The sequence below is a fragment of the Notolepis coatsorum genome (genome assembly GCF_963971535.1).
Source record: "Notolepis coatsorum genome assembly, chromosome: 4".
In the NCBI taxonomy this organism is placed as follows: domain Eukaryota; kingdom Metazoa; phylum Chordata; class Actinopteri; order Aulopiformes; family Paralepididae; genus Notolepis; species Notolepis coatsorum.
Window position 1 is genome coordinate 88112976 of NC_140168.1, and position 16991 is coordinate 88129966.

The window sequence follows — 16991 nt, forward strand, 5'->3', positions numbered from 1 at the left end:
GCGAGTAAGTGAGCAATGGACAAAAACCTCACAGAAAGTAACTATCATAAGTACTTTTTCTTGCGTATTTATATACAGTTTAACTTTTTTTCAATTGGCTTTTTGAGGCTTGTTAAGTCATACATCCATGCTCCTGTTGTGACTATTTAGTGTATTTATTGTATTGCATGGACTTGTGCGTTTTATATTGTATTTTGTATTTGTCTATTTCTTTGTACTTTGGTGCAACTTCGGTTGGTTTTAAATGTTCTCTATAAATAAAGGTGACCTTGACCATGACCTTGTATGTATGTTCCCTAATTCATGGCAATATATGTGTATGTGCATATGGTTCTAGGTGTGTGTGTGCGTGTGTGTGTGTGTGTGTGTGTGTGTGTGTGTGTGTGTGTGTGTGTGTGTGTGTGTGTAAAATTTCAAGTTTTGCACTGTACATTACAGTGAAAATGCTTGGTTCTGTATGAGTCCCCTAAGATTGTGCTTCATACAGTAAAAAAAAGTTAAGAATAAAGACCACACACTATACAAAATATACAATATACAAAACTAAAATACAAAATGCAAAAACTAGGTAGAGATGTAGTGCAAATATTTGAGTAATTGTTGACGGAGTCACTTATGGGGCAACAATAAGTTGGTCATGACGACAAGGTTTCTCTCCTTAGCCTTTGGCATGGTTTATTATCACATTGCACACATCAGTACACATGAGACCTTCTCTTGTGAGAGCGACGGAGGAAGAGACAGATAGGGAGGGAACATTCCCGTAACACTTTCAGTGCCAGCAGGGGGCGCACAATTTAGTGCTTGAATGCCCATCATCCACTTCAATGTTAGCGTTAATAACGCCTAATCTATGTTTTAAATTGTGTCTAATTGTGTCTAATCTGCCTGTCGCTTATCAATGACTGATTTTCCAGTCAACATTGTCGAAGCGGATTGTTTTTTTATCGGTTCATTTCCGTTTTATAGCATTTTGAAAAGCCCTCGTTTTCAAGGAAAATAAAAAGATTCCACAATAAACGCCCTGTACTGGAATATTCTAGAATACAGAAAAACTTTGTAATTTTTCGGCCTATTTATGAATCGTTTTCAAATAAACGCTAGATTATCGATAGTATATGTGTACGTATGCACGCTGCCGCAAGCTGAAAATCGATTACCTCATTTCCTCAACATCACACACACACACACACACACACACACACACACACACACACACACACACACACACACACACACACACACACACACACACACACACACACACACACACACACACACACACACACACACACACACAGGGCGAACGCTGAGAGCTCAGCGAATACAACTGATTATCCCAAGACTTGTAAAATAGATTCCTTACCTCGGATCAGATGTTCTCCAAAAAGATCATTCCAATTCCTGATCGTCATTCCAAAAATCGATCGCTTTTATTGATCCAACGCTGGGTGCACAAAACACATATTCCACGCTGTTCTGAGGGACCAGAATGACTGCAATCGGCTCGGATTACATGCCTGAGAAGTAAAATGTGGATTCCAGATTTTTCTTTTCTCATCCATTTTCATTGAGTCCATTCCAAAAGGGTGCATTACCATCTGGGAGACGATAGGGGGCGCTTTTTTCACATCTGAGCTCCTGATGGGGCTGGAGACTCGGTTGATGAAATATGAATTCAGATCGCCAATAAAAAAAATAACACGCTAATTGTCGTGGTGGGCATTCAGGGGGCGGGCTGATAACACGTGTTATGTCGTGGTGGGCTCTCAAAGTGTTAAATACCCTCTTACCTGGCGCCAGCGTCAATAGCTCCGCCTATAGCGCCCTCTTGTGGAAACAGTTAGACAGTTACATGCAATCGTACACATCACATAACTTTAACACTCCCACTTACTGTACAACTTTTTCAAAAACAATTCTTCAAAGAAAACAATACAGTTCAGAGCATCAAAAAGAATATGGCAGTCAATACTTACACACCAAACATGACCTCTGCAAATCTTCTCAATTTCAGTTTGGAAACAGGCTTCGTCATAGCATCTGCAACCATGTCGTCTGTCGGACAATAAACAAGTGTCATCCTTTCTTCCCTGATGACTGATCTGATGAAATTATATTTTATATCCACATGTTTACACCTCTGTCGGCACACAGGGTTTCTCGCAATTGCAATGGTTCCCTGGTTGTCTTCATAAACAACAGTTTTCTTATATACATAGGTATCCATTCCTTCGAGCAGTTCTAGATAAATACATTCCTGTATTGTCATAGCTAGAGCCATGTATTCGGCTTCACAAGTTGATAGTGCCACTGTGGGCTGCTTCTTTGTTTTCCACGAAACCAGTGAGCTGTCTGTGTTCAAACTCACACAATACCCTGTGGTACTTCTTCTGTCTGTGGTGTCTGCCGCCCAATCTGCATCACTGTAGGCTTTAAGCCCTAAGCCCTCGCTGCTCTTTCTGAAACAAAGCTGTTTACCTTTGAGATAACGAAAAACATGTTTTGCTGTAATCCAGTGCTCATCTGTGGGGTCAGCAAAATGCTGTGGCAATTTACTCACTACAAAACATAGGTCAGGGCGAGTACATGTTATCAAATAAATTAGGCTACCTACAGCTTCTCTGTACATTTTTACATCTGTCAATTTCTGAGCGTCCTCTTGGTAGTCTAGTTTTTGATCACATGGTGTTTCCCTTGTTCTACATTCTTGCATGTCAAAAAGTTTCAGGATCTTTTCCACATATCTCTTCTGGAATATTTTTACACAACTGGCAGACTGTTTGAAGTCCATGCCTAGAAAATGCTTTAACCTGCCTAGGTCTTTCATTTTGAATCTGGTGGAGAGCATACCTTTCACCTGCTCTAGGTTTCTACTTATTTTTTTGTGTCTTTTCCCCCCTCCATTTTCCTCCGATTTTCTCCCATCCCAATGTTAGTCGTTATGCCAATTCCCAATCCCCTTCCTGGTCGCTGAGCACTTACCCCCCACAGTCGGTCTGGGAGAGTGGAGGCTACCACGTGCTTCCTCCGACACACGTCCAGCCAATCAACCACTTCTTTTCACCTGGCAGCGCGGATTCTCACTGAGAGGGCGTAGCGTGTGGAAGGATCACACTATCCCACTCAGATCCTATCCGCGCTTAGCAGGCGCCCCGACCGAACTGTAGGAATCGCTGTTTACAACGACCCGGACCCACCCCGCCAGCTTCTCCCACCCTCTAATACTGCCAATTGTATTAGTGTGAACGGCCAGCCAAGCTGGTGACAACCCCGGAGCTGTGAGCTGGATTCGAACAGGTGAATCCAGCCGCTCCGGGGTTGGTGACGAACGCAATCTCCGTTACGCCACCTGACCGCCCTAGGTTTCTACTTTCTAGTGTTGTCCGCTGCGATGATCAAATCATCTACTTCTGTATTTAAACATAGAATCCACTCCTGTATTTAAACATGGAATCCACTCCTGTATTTAAACATGGAATCCACTCCTTCTGTATTTAAACATGGAGTACCCTCCTTCTGTATTTAAACATTTAGCTACAAACCTGGCTTTGTACTTGTCGTGGCCTTCAATACCCTCCTTGATTGAGTGCACCCATTTTCCTCCCACTGTCTGTCTGCCCTCTGGTAACTTGGTTAGAGTAAAGGTGTGGTTGTCCTCTAGGGACCTCATCTCCTCATCCATTGCTCTCTCCCATTTACTTGATTCAGGGGACACTATGGCCTCTTTAAAGGTCTGAGGTACTCCACTCACTACTCTGTAGCAGTAATCAATGCTGGTAAGTGTACTGTCATCCTCGTCACTTTCTCTCCGGGCATAGTCTTTCAGATACTTTGGGGGTTTGTGTTCCCGTGAGGGATACCTCCCACTGCATGAGGCACGTGACGTCACCCTCGGGTGCTCCTCGTCATCGTCCTCTGGGGGTTGCTGACTGTCTGTCTGCACGACTGTGCTAAGTACACTAGCCTGAGGTGTCTCTGTTTCTTCACACCTTTCTCTGGAGTCCAGCTCTGGCTCCTCTGTCTGAGTCTCGTTCTCACATGTTGTCTTTGTGACAAATTGGACTAGCCTGTGTTTTTGCACTTTCCCTTTACCGGGATAGTATACTAGAAAAGTGGGGCTTCTTTTGTCGTGCCCTACAAAGAGTCCTTTTTCACATCTGGACTCGAGCTTTCCTCTGTCCTGCTGGTAAGTGTGACACACATAGACTGTATGTGGTCACAGTGTTTTTATTTGTTTTGAATACATATGCAACTTTAAGGGACTATTTAGTTTAGCCAGCAGATGGCAGTGGAGTCTTAAGCCACAGCCCACAGCGGAGCTGTAACTATTACTCCGTGCTGCTTCCTGTCATTCTGTGACAGGACGTCAATGGGAAACAATAACATCTTCTGTCTCCTCATTTCATCTGTTTACCAACAGGTCAGTAGCATGAAATAAGCACTCAAAACATTCACAAAATGTATGTAAAACAATGATATGGATGTGGACATTGCTTATTGTATAATTTCGTAACAGATGTCTGTAGATGAGGAGAATGTGGATGCTAGCTAGCAGTCACCTAGCTAGCTGCTAACAGTGTTATTGTGCACGCAGGACAGGTGGAAACGAACGTCATAGCTGCTTGTTTGGTACAGTTAGAGGAATATTATTTTCTATACTTTTTGCCTTATTCATTTACAATGAGTTAAATGATTAGATATATATATGTTATATATATTTACTGTTTCTTCATTTGCCTCATTCATTTTAAATGAGTTATAAGGTTAAATATATATATGTTATATATATTCACAAATGTTATTGGGGTATAATTACCTGATGCCTCTATTGTTTGCTATACTGTTTCTTCATTTGCCTCATTCATTTACAATGAGTGATACGGTTAAATATATATATGTTATATATATTTGCAATTGTTCTTTATTTAATTGAGATCTATACCAAAAGAGTTGGATTCAGATGTATTTTAATAAATGCATTCTGTGACAGGACGTCAATGAGAAACAATAACATCTTCTGTCTCCTCATTTCATCTGTTTACCAACAGAATCCTATCTGTTCAGGTCTCACACCTGAGACCTGTAACATAAGCATAACACACTGATCCAAATTTGTGCATTCTAGCTAGATTACATTTCTTTCCTGTCAGTGCTGTATACGGGGTGGTGCCCGTGTGCTTATTAAAACACCTGTTTCTGGTGTAAGCGGCTTCTTGTACCGCATAATGCCATAGGTAAGTTACCAGCTATTAGCTTACACCTAGCCATTTCGAAAAGAGTACGTCCTTCCCTCTCTGACACCCCGTTCTGGTGTGGGGAGTACGGACATGACATCTCGTGTCTTATCTTGTTCCTTCTCAACAGTGATTGGAACTCTCTATTTGTGAACTCGGTTCCGTTGTCGGACCTCAAGCATCTTTTTTTTTTAAACTTTGGCCATTCCGCTGGCTCTTTTTTGCGTTTATCGCATTTATTCTGGTCAAGAATGACCGACAGAAACAGGCTGAATGGGTACAGATGGGGGGGAAGACACTCTGGGAAAGGCACGGCTGCAGTCCGGGATTCGAACTCGCTAAACCCCAGATCCGTGACGAGCACGGTTGTCCCCGGCGCCGAAATAGCGCTCGAGGTACGCGGTGAGCTACTGGAGCTCCCCTGGACCTCAAGCATCTTATGTTGCCATAAGGGGCTACGTCTGCCAGGAATTTCTCCGTGGCCTGGAGTGTGTCACTCTTTGCTTTGAGAATGTAAACAAACACTGCCCCTGTACACACATCTGTAAAAGACTGTACATATCTAAAGCCACCTATGGACTCGTTGCTTACTGGACCGGCTAGATCTGTGTTAACTAGTGCAAGTGGTACCTTTACTTTTTCTGTTTTTATTTACTGACTTCTGTTTCCTGTTTGAGTGAACTTCCCCTTTATGCACACCTCACATTCTTTGTCAGGTCTACGCTTTTCACCTTTAATGTGCATGCCTTCTGTCACTGCTTGCAGTTTCAGTAAATCCTCGTAATTACAATGACCCATGATCTCATGCCATGTCTGAATATCGTGACTGACAGTCACATTACACATATCATTATTATTACACTTGTCGTTGTCATTACACTCTGTTTGTAGATAATACATTCTCTTGTACACCTCTATGTTAAATCGCGTACCGTCAGGCTCTACAAGAACATCTTTACCTTCATTGAAGAACACTTTGGCACCGTTTGCAGTAGCAGATTTGACAGAGAATAGTTCTTGTGGGAACGAGGGTATGTAGAGAGCGTTCTTTAACGTCACTGTACACCGGCGCCCCTCACTGTCTATGAGGCATACCTGTGCGTCTCCTCTCCCTTGCGCCAACCCGTAAGTGCGCTTCCCGTCTGCCAGCTCCATGCTGTGTCTCTCCGGCTCAAAGGTGTTGTCAAAGTTCTTGAATCGATTCCTGTCATTGATGACGTGGGACGACGCACCTGTGTCCACGATCAGTCCCTTCCTTTGGGCCTGCTGTTGCTGCGTTGGCTGGGTGACGTACGCTTTTTTCCCCCCCGAAGATGAAGTCCTCTCGTCCCCCTACTCTCCGGGCGTCGTCTCGACTCATCTCACGTCCACCGTCGTCGCCATCTTGTCCACAGCCGGCATCTTGTCCATGCGCGTACCGTGCACTCTGGTCGCGTTTCTTTCTACACACTTTGTCTGTGTGCCCCGTGGATTTGCAGAAGCTACACCAAAGTCTTTGTGCAGTTATCTTTCAGATGCCCTTTTTCTCCACATCGCCAACATGCCAGCTCCGTCGTGGGCCTGGTCTTCTCTCTCGGTGCCGCCCGGGCCTTCAGCACCCTCTCTCCCGCCTCCGCGGCGACTGGGTGTGTGTCTTCTGAGGCCTCAAAGTTCTGCAACTTGGCCTTGAACTCTCCCAGCGACATGTCCGCTGAACCGTGTGTCACCAGTAGTGTGAATGGTTTGTACAGCTCCGGTAGTCCTCTCATAACCATCGCCATCATTAGTCCATCGCTTGGTGCTTCTCCTGCACTCTTAAGCGCCGTAATGATCTGCTCAGCTCTGATGACGTATTCGGTTACAGTCTCGGTGTGCCCCTTCTTCAGCGCGGTTAGTGTTATGTAAAGGGATACGATTCGGGGTCTTCCCCGTCCGATATAATGTTCTCTCAACACTTTTCGGCCTTTGTGCTTAGTGTCGCGGAATATCAGCCCCAAGCTTGTGTCGTCTAGCAGTGGTGCTAACTCACAGTATGCGTCGGCATTATGCTTGTTGTCCAGGGCTCGCGCGGCCGCCGTTACTTCTCCCGTGGGGGCCGTCAAGATCGTTGTCTTCAGTCCCACACCGTGCATGCAGCACAACATTCGCTCTTCCCAGAGCTCATAGTCCTCTGCTCTTCCGTTGAACAAGGGCCATTTGCTCTTTCCTTTGGTCGCCATCCTCTTTTGATGGTAGGCGTAGCTTTAGCTCCTGTTAGCCTAGCCTTTAGCCACGCGGTGCTCCCGGTGCTAACCTAGCCTATACAGTACTTCAGCTAAACTTGCTACCCTTGTTATTTCGCCCCTGCGTGATCTGGGCCCATAACCTGTTGACAGAGTCACTTATGGGGCGACAATAAGTTGGTCATGACGACAAGGTTTCTCTCCTTAGCCTTTGGCGTGGTTTATTATCACATTGCACACATCAGTACACATGAGACCTTCTCTTGTGAGAGCGACGGAGGAAGAGACAGAGAGGGAGGGAACATTCCCTTAAATACCCTCTTACCTGGCGGCAGCGTCAATAGCTCCGCCTATAGCGCCCTCTTGTGGAAACAGTTAGACAGTTACATGCAATCGTACACATCACATAACTTTAACAGTAATAACTAGATCAAATATAAATGAGAAATGGCTGCATTTATATATAGCGCTTTTATCCAAAGCGCTTTACAATTTGTTCCTCACATTTTACCCATTCACTCACACATTCACACACCGACGGCGGAGGCGACCATGCAAGGGAGCAATTAGGGGTTAAGTGTCTTGCTCAAGGTAATTGAGCATCTTTGAGTTTTGGACTGTTAGACCACACTTTGAGAAGTTGTTATGGATATGTTTTACAATTGTGTGACAATTAATAGACAATTGATTGAGAACATCTTTTGGATAAAAGCATCAGCTAAATGACAATATGTAATGTAAATGTAAATTGAAAATAAGGTGAATTGATACTGAAAATTCCATATTCCATATTACATATTGTGAGGTTCGCCTGTTCCCTGGACCTTTAATTCCCTGTCTCCTCACCTCACCAGCCCCCACCCTCGCGTTGTTGATTTATTGCATTCCCTGCCTCGCTCCGTTCCTTTAAGGTACTGTGAGGATTCTGTGTTGATTGGTCCGTGCCGAACACACACTTCTAAGTCAAGTATCAATTACCATCACGCACCTGATGTGTGTTCTAATTAGCGCCCCAGAGGGCTTTAAATAGCTGGACTTCCCCTTCAGTCCTTGTCGGGTCGTTCTTTATTCTCTCTATTCTGTATCCTTATCTTATCTGTATCTGTATGCTGGTTCATCTCCGGCGTGAGACGAGGTGCCAGCCATCGCCACCTGTCGCCGTTTGCCTGGAGTGGGACACAGCCGGTGCGCTCTCTAATTCTCTACGGGAGGTTTTCCTGTGTTCCACTCCAGACGTCTAGCTGGCGCGCTACTACTCCAGACGCACATCGCTCCCTATCCTACGGGGGGATGCGCGCTCTTCAAGCCAACGCGCCCCACTCCAGACGTCTAGCTGGCGCGCTACTACTCCAGACGCACATCGCTCCCTATCCTACGGGGGGATGCGCGCTCTTCAAGCCGACGCGCCCCACTCCAGACGTCTAGCTGGCGCGCCACTACTCCAGACGCACATCGCTCCCTATCCTACGGGGGGATGCGCGTTCTTCTAGCCGGCGCGCTACTACTCCAGACGCGCTACTACTCCAGACGCGCTACTACTCCAGACGCGCTCCACTCCAGACCCCCGAGCCGGCGCGCTCTTCTAGCCGGCGCGCTACTACTCCAGACGCGCTCCTACTCCAGACGCGTTCCTACTCCAGACGCGCATCGCTTCCTAATTCTCTACGGGAGGATGCGTCTCTCCGAGCCGGCGCGCTCTCCGAGCCGGCGCGCTCTTCAAGCCGTCGCGCCCTACTCCAGACGTCTAGCCGGCGCACTACTACTCCAGACGCGCATCGCTTCCTAATTCTCTACGGGAGGATGCGTCTCTCCGAGCCGGCGCGCTCTCCGAGCCGGCGCGCTCTCCGAGCCGGCGCGCTCTTCAAGCCGACGCGCTCCACTCCAGACCCCGAGCTGGCGCGCTCTTCAAGCCGACGCGCATCGCTTCCTAATCCTCTACGGGAGGATGCGTCTCTCCGAGCCGGCGCGCTCCACTCCAGACCCCGAGCCGGCGCGCTCTTCTAGCCTGCGCGCTCCTACTCCATCCCTGTAAGCAGCTCTGGCCCTCGCCCTGTCCAAGGCCTTAACCCTGTTTTCTCTGTCCCTGTCTCCAGCCCGCCTCCCCGGGCCTCTGTCCCTGTTTCCCCTCTCCAGTGCCCCTGTTCCTGCCCTGTCCTTTGCCCTGGCCCTGTCCTTTAGCCTTAACCCCTTAGCCTGCTCGCCTCTTAAAGGCACAGTGCCAATTTTCCCTATTTCTTGTTTCCAGTATTTTGTGTTCTCCCTTAAAGGGACAGTGCCGCTTTTTGTTTGTATTCAATAAATGCCCTGTTCTTGGCTTACTCTCATACCTGTCTTGTGTTGTGCGATTGGGGTCGGTTACAAACCATAACAGTACGACCCGACCTGTCGACGACCCCAGCCAGCACAGACAGTGTATGTTGAGTTTGTCCTTTGTTAGCTCCCCTGTTAGCCTGTTAGTCTCCCCTGTTGGCTTCTTTGTTAGCTCCCCTGTTAGCTTCCCTGTTAGCTCCCCTGTTAGTCTCCCCTGTTAGCTTCCCTGTTAGCTCCCCTGTTAGCCTGTTAGCTCCCCTGTTAGCCTTTGTTAGTTCCCCTGTTAGTTCCCCTGTTGACTCCCCTGTTAGCTTCCCTGTTAGCTCCCCTGTTTAGCCTGTTAGTCTCCCCTGTTAGCTTCCCTGTTAGCCTCGTTAGCTCCCCTGCAGCCTGCCAGGCCTCTACTACCAGCTTGGCCCCAGTCTGCTAGCTTAGCCCCGGCTGCTAGCACAGCCTCTATGTTAATGCAGCCCTTGCAGCTAGCATAGGCCCTGTAGCTAGCCATGCCCAGGCAGCTAACCCGGTCCCTCTGCTTGGCCTCCACTTTTTGTGTAGCTTTCCCACTGCTAGGACTGCCCCTTCAGCTAGCAAGGTCTGTTTCCCCACTGCTAGGACTGCCCCTTCAGCTAGCAAGGTCAGTTTTCTCCCACTGCTAGGACTGCCCCTTCAGCTAGCAAGGTCAGTTTCCCCGCTGCTAGGACTGCCCTTTCAGCTAGCAAGGTCAGTTTTCCCACTGCTAGGACTGCCCCTTCAGCTAGCAAGGTCAGTCTTCCCCGCTGCTAGGACTGCCCTTTCAGCTAGCAAGGTCAGTTTTCCCCACTGCTAGGACTGCCCCTTCAGCTAGCAAGGTCAGTTTCCCCACTGCTAGGACTGCCCCTTCAGCTAGCAAGGTCAGTTTTCTCCCACTGCTAGGACTGCCCCTTCAGCTAGTATGGTCAGTTTCCCCGCTGCTAGGACTGCCCCTTCAGCTAGCAAGGTCAGTTTCCCCACTGCTAGGACTGCCCCTTCAGCTAGCAAGGTCAGTTTCTCCCACTGCTAGGACTGCCCCTTCAGCTAGCAAGGTCAGTTTCCCCACTGCTAGGACTGCCCCTTCAGCTAGCAAGGTCAGTTTTCCCCACTGCTAGGCCTGCCCCTTCAGCTAGCAAGGTCAGTTTTCCCCACTGCTAGGACTGCCCCTTCAGCTAGCAAGGTCAGTTTCCCCACAGCTAGGACTGTCCTTCCAGCTAGCTTGTTCTCTCATGCTGGTCCAGCCCTGTCTGCTAGCCTAGCTCCGGCAGCTCGCGCAGCCTCTATGTTAATGTAGCAGTACAGCTAGCATAGGCCCTGTAGCTAGCAGTGCCCTGGCGGCTACCCTGTCCCTCTGCTAGCCCCACTTTTGGTGTAGCTTCCCCTGCTAGCATGGCCCATTTTTTTTTGTTTGTTGCCTTGTCATGTCCCCTGCCCCTCTGTCTGTATTTTTGGGTCGCCCGGTGGCTCCCGTGGAGGGGGGGGTACTGTGAGGTTCGCCTGTTCCCTGGACCTTTAATTCCCTGTCTCCTCACCTCACCAGCCCCCACCCTCGCGTTGTTGATTTATTGCATTCCCTGCCTCGCTCCGTTCCTTTAAGGTACTGTGAGGATTCTGTGTTGATTGGTCCGTGTCGAACACACACTTCTAAGTCAAGTATCAATTACCATCACGCACCTGATGTGTGTTCTAATTAGCGCCCCAGAGGGCTTTAAATAGCTGGACTTCCCCTTCAGTCCTTGTCGGGTCGTTCTTTATTCTCTCTATTCCGTATCCTTATCTTATCTGTATCTGTATGCTGGTTCATCTCCGGCGTGAGACGAGGTGCCAGCCATCGCCACCTGTCGCCGTTTGCCTGGAGTGGGACACAGCCGGTGCGCTCTCTAATTCTCTACGGTAGGTTTTCCTGTGTTCCACTCCAGATGTCTAGCTGGCGCGCTACTACTCCAGACGCACATCGCTCCCTATCCTACGGGGGGATGCGCGCTCTTAAAGCCGACGCGCCCCACTCCAGACGTCTAGCTGGCGCGCTACTACTCCAGACGCACATCGCTCCCTATCCTACGGGGGGATGCGCGCTCTTCAAGCCGACGCGCCCCACTCCAGACGTCTAGCTGGCGCGCCACTACTCCAGACGCGCTACTACTCCAGACGCGCTACTACTCCAGATGCGCTACTACTCCAGACGCGCTCCACTCCAGACCCCCGAGCCGGCGCGCTCTTCTAGCCGGCGCGCTACTACTCCAGACGCGCTCCTACTCCAGACACGTTCCTACTCCAGACGCGCATCGCTTCCTAATTCTCTACGGGAGGATGCGTCTCTCCGAGCCGGCGCGCTCTCCGAGCCGGCGCGCTCTTCAAGCCGACGCGCCCTACTCCAGACGTCTAGCCGGCGCGCTACTACTCCAGACGCGCATCGCTTCCTAATTCTCTACGGGAGGATGCGTCTCTTCAAGCCGACGCGCTCCACTCCAGACCCCGAGCCGGCGCGCTCTTCAAGCCGACGCGCATCGCTTCCTAATCCTCTACGGGAGGATGCGTCTCTCCGAGCCGGCGCGCTCCACTCCAGACCCCGAGCCGGCGCGCTCTTCTAGCCTGCGCGCTCCTACTCCATCCCTGTAAGCAGCTCTGGCCCTCGCCCTGTCCAAGGCCTTAACCCTGTTTTCTCTGTCCCTGTCTCCAGCCCGCCTCCCCGGGCCTCTGTCCCTGTTTCCCCTCTCCACTGCCCCTGTTCCTGCCCTGTCCTTTGCCCTGGCCCTGTCCTTTAGCCTTAGCCCCTTAGCCTGCTCGCCTCTTAAAGGCACAGTGCCAATTTTCCCTATTTCTTGTTTCCAGTATTTTGTGTTCTCCCTTAAAGGGACAGTGCCGCTTTTTGTTTGTATTCAATAAATGCCCTGTTCTTGGCTTACTCTCATACCTGTCTTGTGTTGTGCGATTGGGGTCGGTTACAAACCATAACACATATTCCAGTTCTCTTAAACAGATTTCCATTACTGTAAGTCTGTAACACTATGTTCTAACCCCATTTAGAGGATGTTGATCCTGATGCGCAAAGATACATGGAGAAATTGATCTTTGGAATCAAAATTATCTGACATAAAGGAGCAGAGCCCACAGATGAGCTGGACGATGTCACCATCGTAATCGAGGGAGTTCTGCAAGATCTGAGATATGTGGCAAATGGTTGCACACTCCTGTTTGGCCTGGTCTACAGATTAAACCTGAGCTATACCACAAGGACCTGAGACACACATTTGAATTCCTTCAGAAAGTGTTGATGGAGTTGGATTGCCACAGACTTTCGAGATGAGTAGACCTCTGCGACCACAGTGGAGTGTTAGGACTGTTTGGTCTCATTATGATAAAGAGTGTAACTGAGGGGTTACAAAACCCTGACTGTATTAAAGATTGTGATAGATTAAACCACTGCTAATTATTATTATTATTACTTGCCAGAAAGTACAGTTAATTATGGCAGACACTCAGAATAACACGGCACGGTGACAAAGAAATATCATTTAGAATATTTATTATTATGCAGCAATTGTACAGAATGGGAATTAAGGTCGCGCTTGTATGGCGAAGAATATGAATAAAGTCAGTCAGTAGCAAAGTCAGTTGGAATGAATAATTCCTACGATGGGGTACTAGACTAAACGCCGCCTGGCGTAGGATGGCAATGTAGGGGGAAACGATGGTACCGCTGGAGACAGGCGGTGTCCTCCCAGAGATGTAAGCTCTGGAGGAAAGAAGAATGTTCGGATACTCAGTCTGTTCAATTGAAGAAGAAGGGGTTCTCGTATAGATCCAGTCCTTGTAATCCAAAGGCTCAGCAACAAAGCAATAGCTGTAATCCAATTGCCCGATAGCAATGATGATAGCCAGCCAGCTTCGGTCCTCGAAGCTAGCCCGAAGTAAGATCTTCAAGGTGGTTAAATCCAAACGACAGTGAGTATTAACAAGGCTCTACTCCAGGTAGTACGTTCCACAATCACTATAATCCAACCAATACTGGTTCTGCAATCGCCGCCGTAGGTTCCAATATGCACATATGGTCCAAGACTAAGCCCTCCTCGTGTACTGGCACTAACTACTAAGTCCACCCACACTTGCTAAGTTGTCACTAGTTACTCAACGAACGAACTGCTGGGTAATGCTGCACACGAACGAACTGCAGTTGGCACGATTTACACTAAATGACGACTCTTTACTTCACATTAAGCTAAGTCGAACTTGACGTTACTGCATTAACTCTGACACTTTTACTATTCACTTCGCACGTTAGGTTCACAACACTCTGTTTAGACGAACTGCTTGCACTTCACTGTTTCACCGAACTGCTGCTGTTCGCGCCTTCCACGATATATATACTTAAGTGGCTTTCTAGTGCCAAGCCTCAGCTCTCGTCTCGAATCAATGCGCCGGCACCAGGCATGTTCCAACATGCCCAGACTCGCCTTTGAACCTGACTTTAGGGGGGCGCCGTCTGGCGCCGAGAACGTCAAGGACATTATCCAATGAGGAAAGTGAATATTACTAGGATTCAAACGCAGGCTTAAAGGGATATAACTTATATATATAAATAATATACAAGGTATATAAAACAATAAACGTAGATTCTCAGCTTTAATCTGGCCCTTCACAACAAAGAGTGTTAGGACTGTTTGGTCTCATTATGATTAAGAGTGTTAGGACTGTTTGGTCTCATTATGATTAAGAGTGTTAGGACTGTTTGGTCTCATTATGATAAAGAGTGTTAGGACTGTTTGGTCTCATTATGATAAAGAGTGTTAGGACTGTTTGGTCTCATTATGATAAAGAGTGTTAGGACTGTTTGGTCTTATTATGATAAAGAGTGTTAGGACTGTTTGGTCTCATTATGATAAAGAGTAGGACTGTTTGGTCTCATTATGATAAAGAGTGTTAGGACTGTTTGGTCGCATTATGATAAAGAGTGTTAGGACTGTTTGGTCTCATTATGATAAAGAGTAGGACTGTTTGGTCTCATTATGATAAAGAGTGTTAGGACTGTTTGGTCTCATTATGATAAAGAGTAGGACTGTTTGGTCTCATTATGATAAAGAGTGTTAGGACTGTTTGGTCTCATTATGATAAAGAGTATTAGGACTGTTTGGTCTCATTATGATAAAGAGTGTTAGGACTGTTTGATCTCATTATGATAAAGAGTGTTAGGACTGTTTGGTCTCATTATGATAAAAAGTGTTAGGACTGTTTGATCTCATTATGATAAAGAGTGTTAGGACTGTTTGGTCTCATAATGATAAAGAGTGTTAGGACTGTTTGGTCTCATTATGATAAAGAGTGTTAGGACTGTTTGGTCTCATTATGATAAAGAGTGTTAGGACTGTTTGGTCTCATTATGATAAAGAGTGTTAGGACTGTTTGGTCTCATTATGACAAAGAGTGTTAGGACTGTTTGGTCTCATTATGATAAAGAGTGTTAGGACTGTTTGGTCTCATTATGATAAAGAGTGTAGGACTGTTTGGTCTCATTATGATAAAGAGTGTTAGGACTGTTTGGTCTCATTATGATAAAGAGTGTTAGGACTGTTTGGTCTCATTATGATAAAGAGTGTAGGACTGTTTGGTCTCATTATGATAAAGAGTGTTAGGACTGTTTGGTCTCATTATGACAAAGAGTGTTAGGACTGTTTGGTCTCATTATGATAAAGAGTGTTAGGACTGTTTGGTCTCATTATGATAAAGAGTGTTAGGACTGTTTGGTCTCATTATGACAAAGAGTGTTAGGACTGTTTGGTCTCATTATGATAAAGAGTGTTAGGACTGTTTGGTCTTATTATGATAAAGAGTGTTAGGACTGTTTGGTCTCATTATGATAAAGAGTAGGACTGTTTGGTCTCATTATGATAAAGAGTGTTAGGACTGTTCGGTCTCATTATGATAAAGAGTGTTACGACTGTTTGGTCTCATTATGAAGGTGGTTCTATAGGTCTGTATGTACTAGCTCTAGCACCATTTTAGCTTTGGCATCTGCCTGTCTGTTTCCGCTTTGAGTGAATTTGCCCCGTGCACATACTTCACAGTTATGATTAGATGATTAAACATGATTAGTCATGTTTCCCTTTGATAGACATCCCTTCAACCACTTTCTCTCATTTTGACACATCCTCAAAATTACAGTGACCAAGTATTCTATGCCATGTCTGGATGTCATGACAACGATTACATTCATCAGTATTTTCATCCTCTACTGTGCTACGGTAATATAGCCTACCATACACATCCATTTTTAACCTGGTACCATTCCGATGAACCAGCCAGTCATCATGTCAAGGTTAACTGACTATATTCAATAATGAAAGGTAGAAAACATCTTTCAACGGTTTATTCAAAAGTGAATCAAGCAATTAATTACAGACAGGAATAGGATACGTTTCAAGGTGGTTCATTGCAACGGGCAGAATCCACTTCTACATTCTGCAAGGAACAGGAAGACACAAGATATATGTCGTCACTAAGCCAATGAAAATGCTTCTTCAGGAAATAGAATCAGAATACACAGTTTTTCTCAATTGCTTTGGTGCATTTGGTGCAATTAAAATTCTTAGTTCAACCTCCACAACATTTAGTCATTTGTGCACATCATAGTAGCAGTTTCTCATTCCTCCGAACAAATTGCAAATGCTTTTGGACATGCATCAATTGCTTTCATACAATGCTCTTCTGTTTTATAACATTATCATTTGCTTATGTCATGTCAGTCAAAATTAACTATACTTATGACTGCTGAATAGTCATTCCCTATAAAACGAATAGACCTCATTTCATTGCTTGAGTCATTACATACAAATATGTTGAACTAGTTGTAAAAATCTGTCATTTCTTTATAATTTCTTTCCTGAAAATGTCTCCCAAATTGAACAATTTATCTTGGGTGAACCTCAGCTTTCACTGATGAGGAGGAGTGTGTGAAGCATTAGTTGTAACCAATGATAAGCCACTTCTCCACAGTCACTCAGAGCTGAATCCCATGAACCCTCAACTGGCATATCTGAACCGAGCAGGACACCATTTCGACAATACTGTGACGCAGAAATGGAAGGTCAGCATCGTGGAAGAGGGGCGAGGATGCGGGGAGGAAGGGGAAGGGGACAAAACAGGGGAAGAGGAAGAAGAGGCCAAGTACATAGGCAGATTCCTGATGAAACGCCTTCTGGGGCCTGCCACACTCCTGTTCGATGGCGGCTCGCTAGCA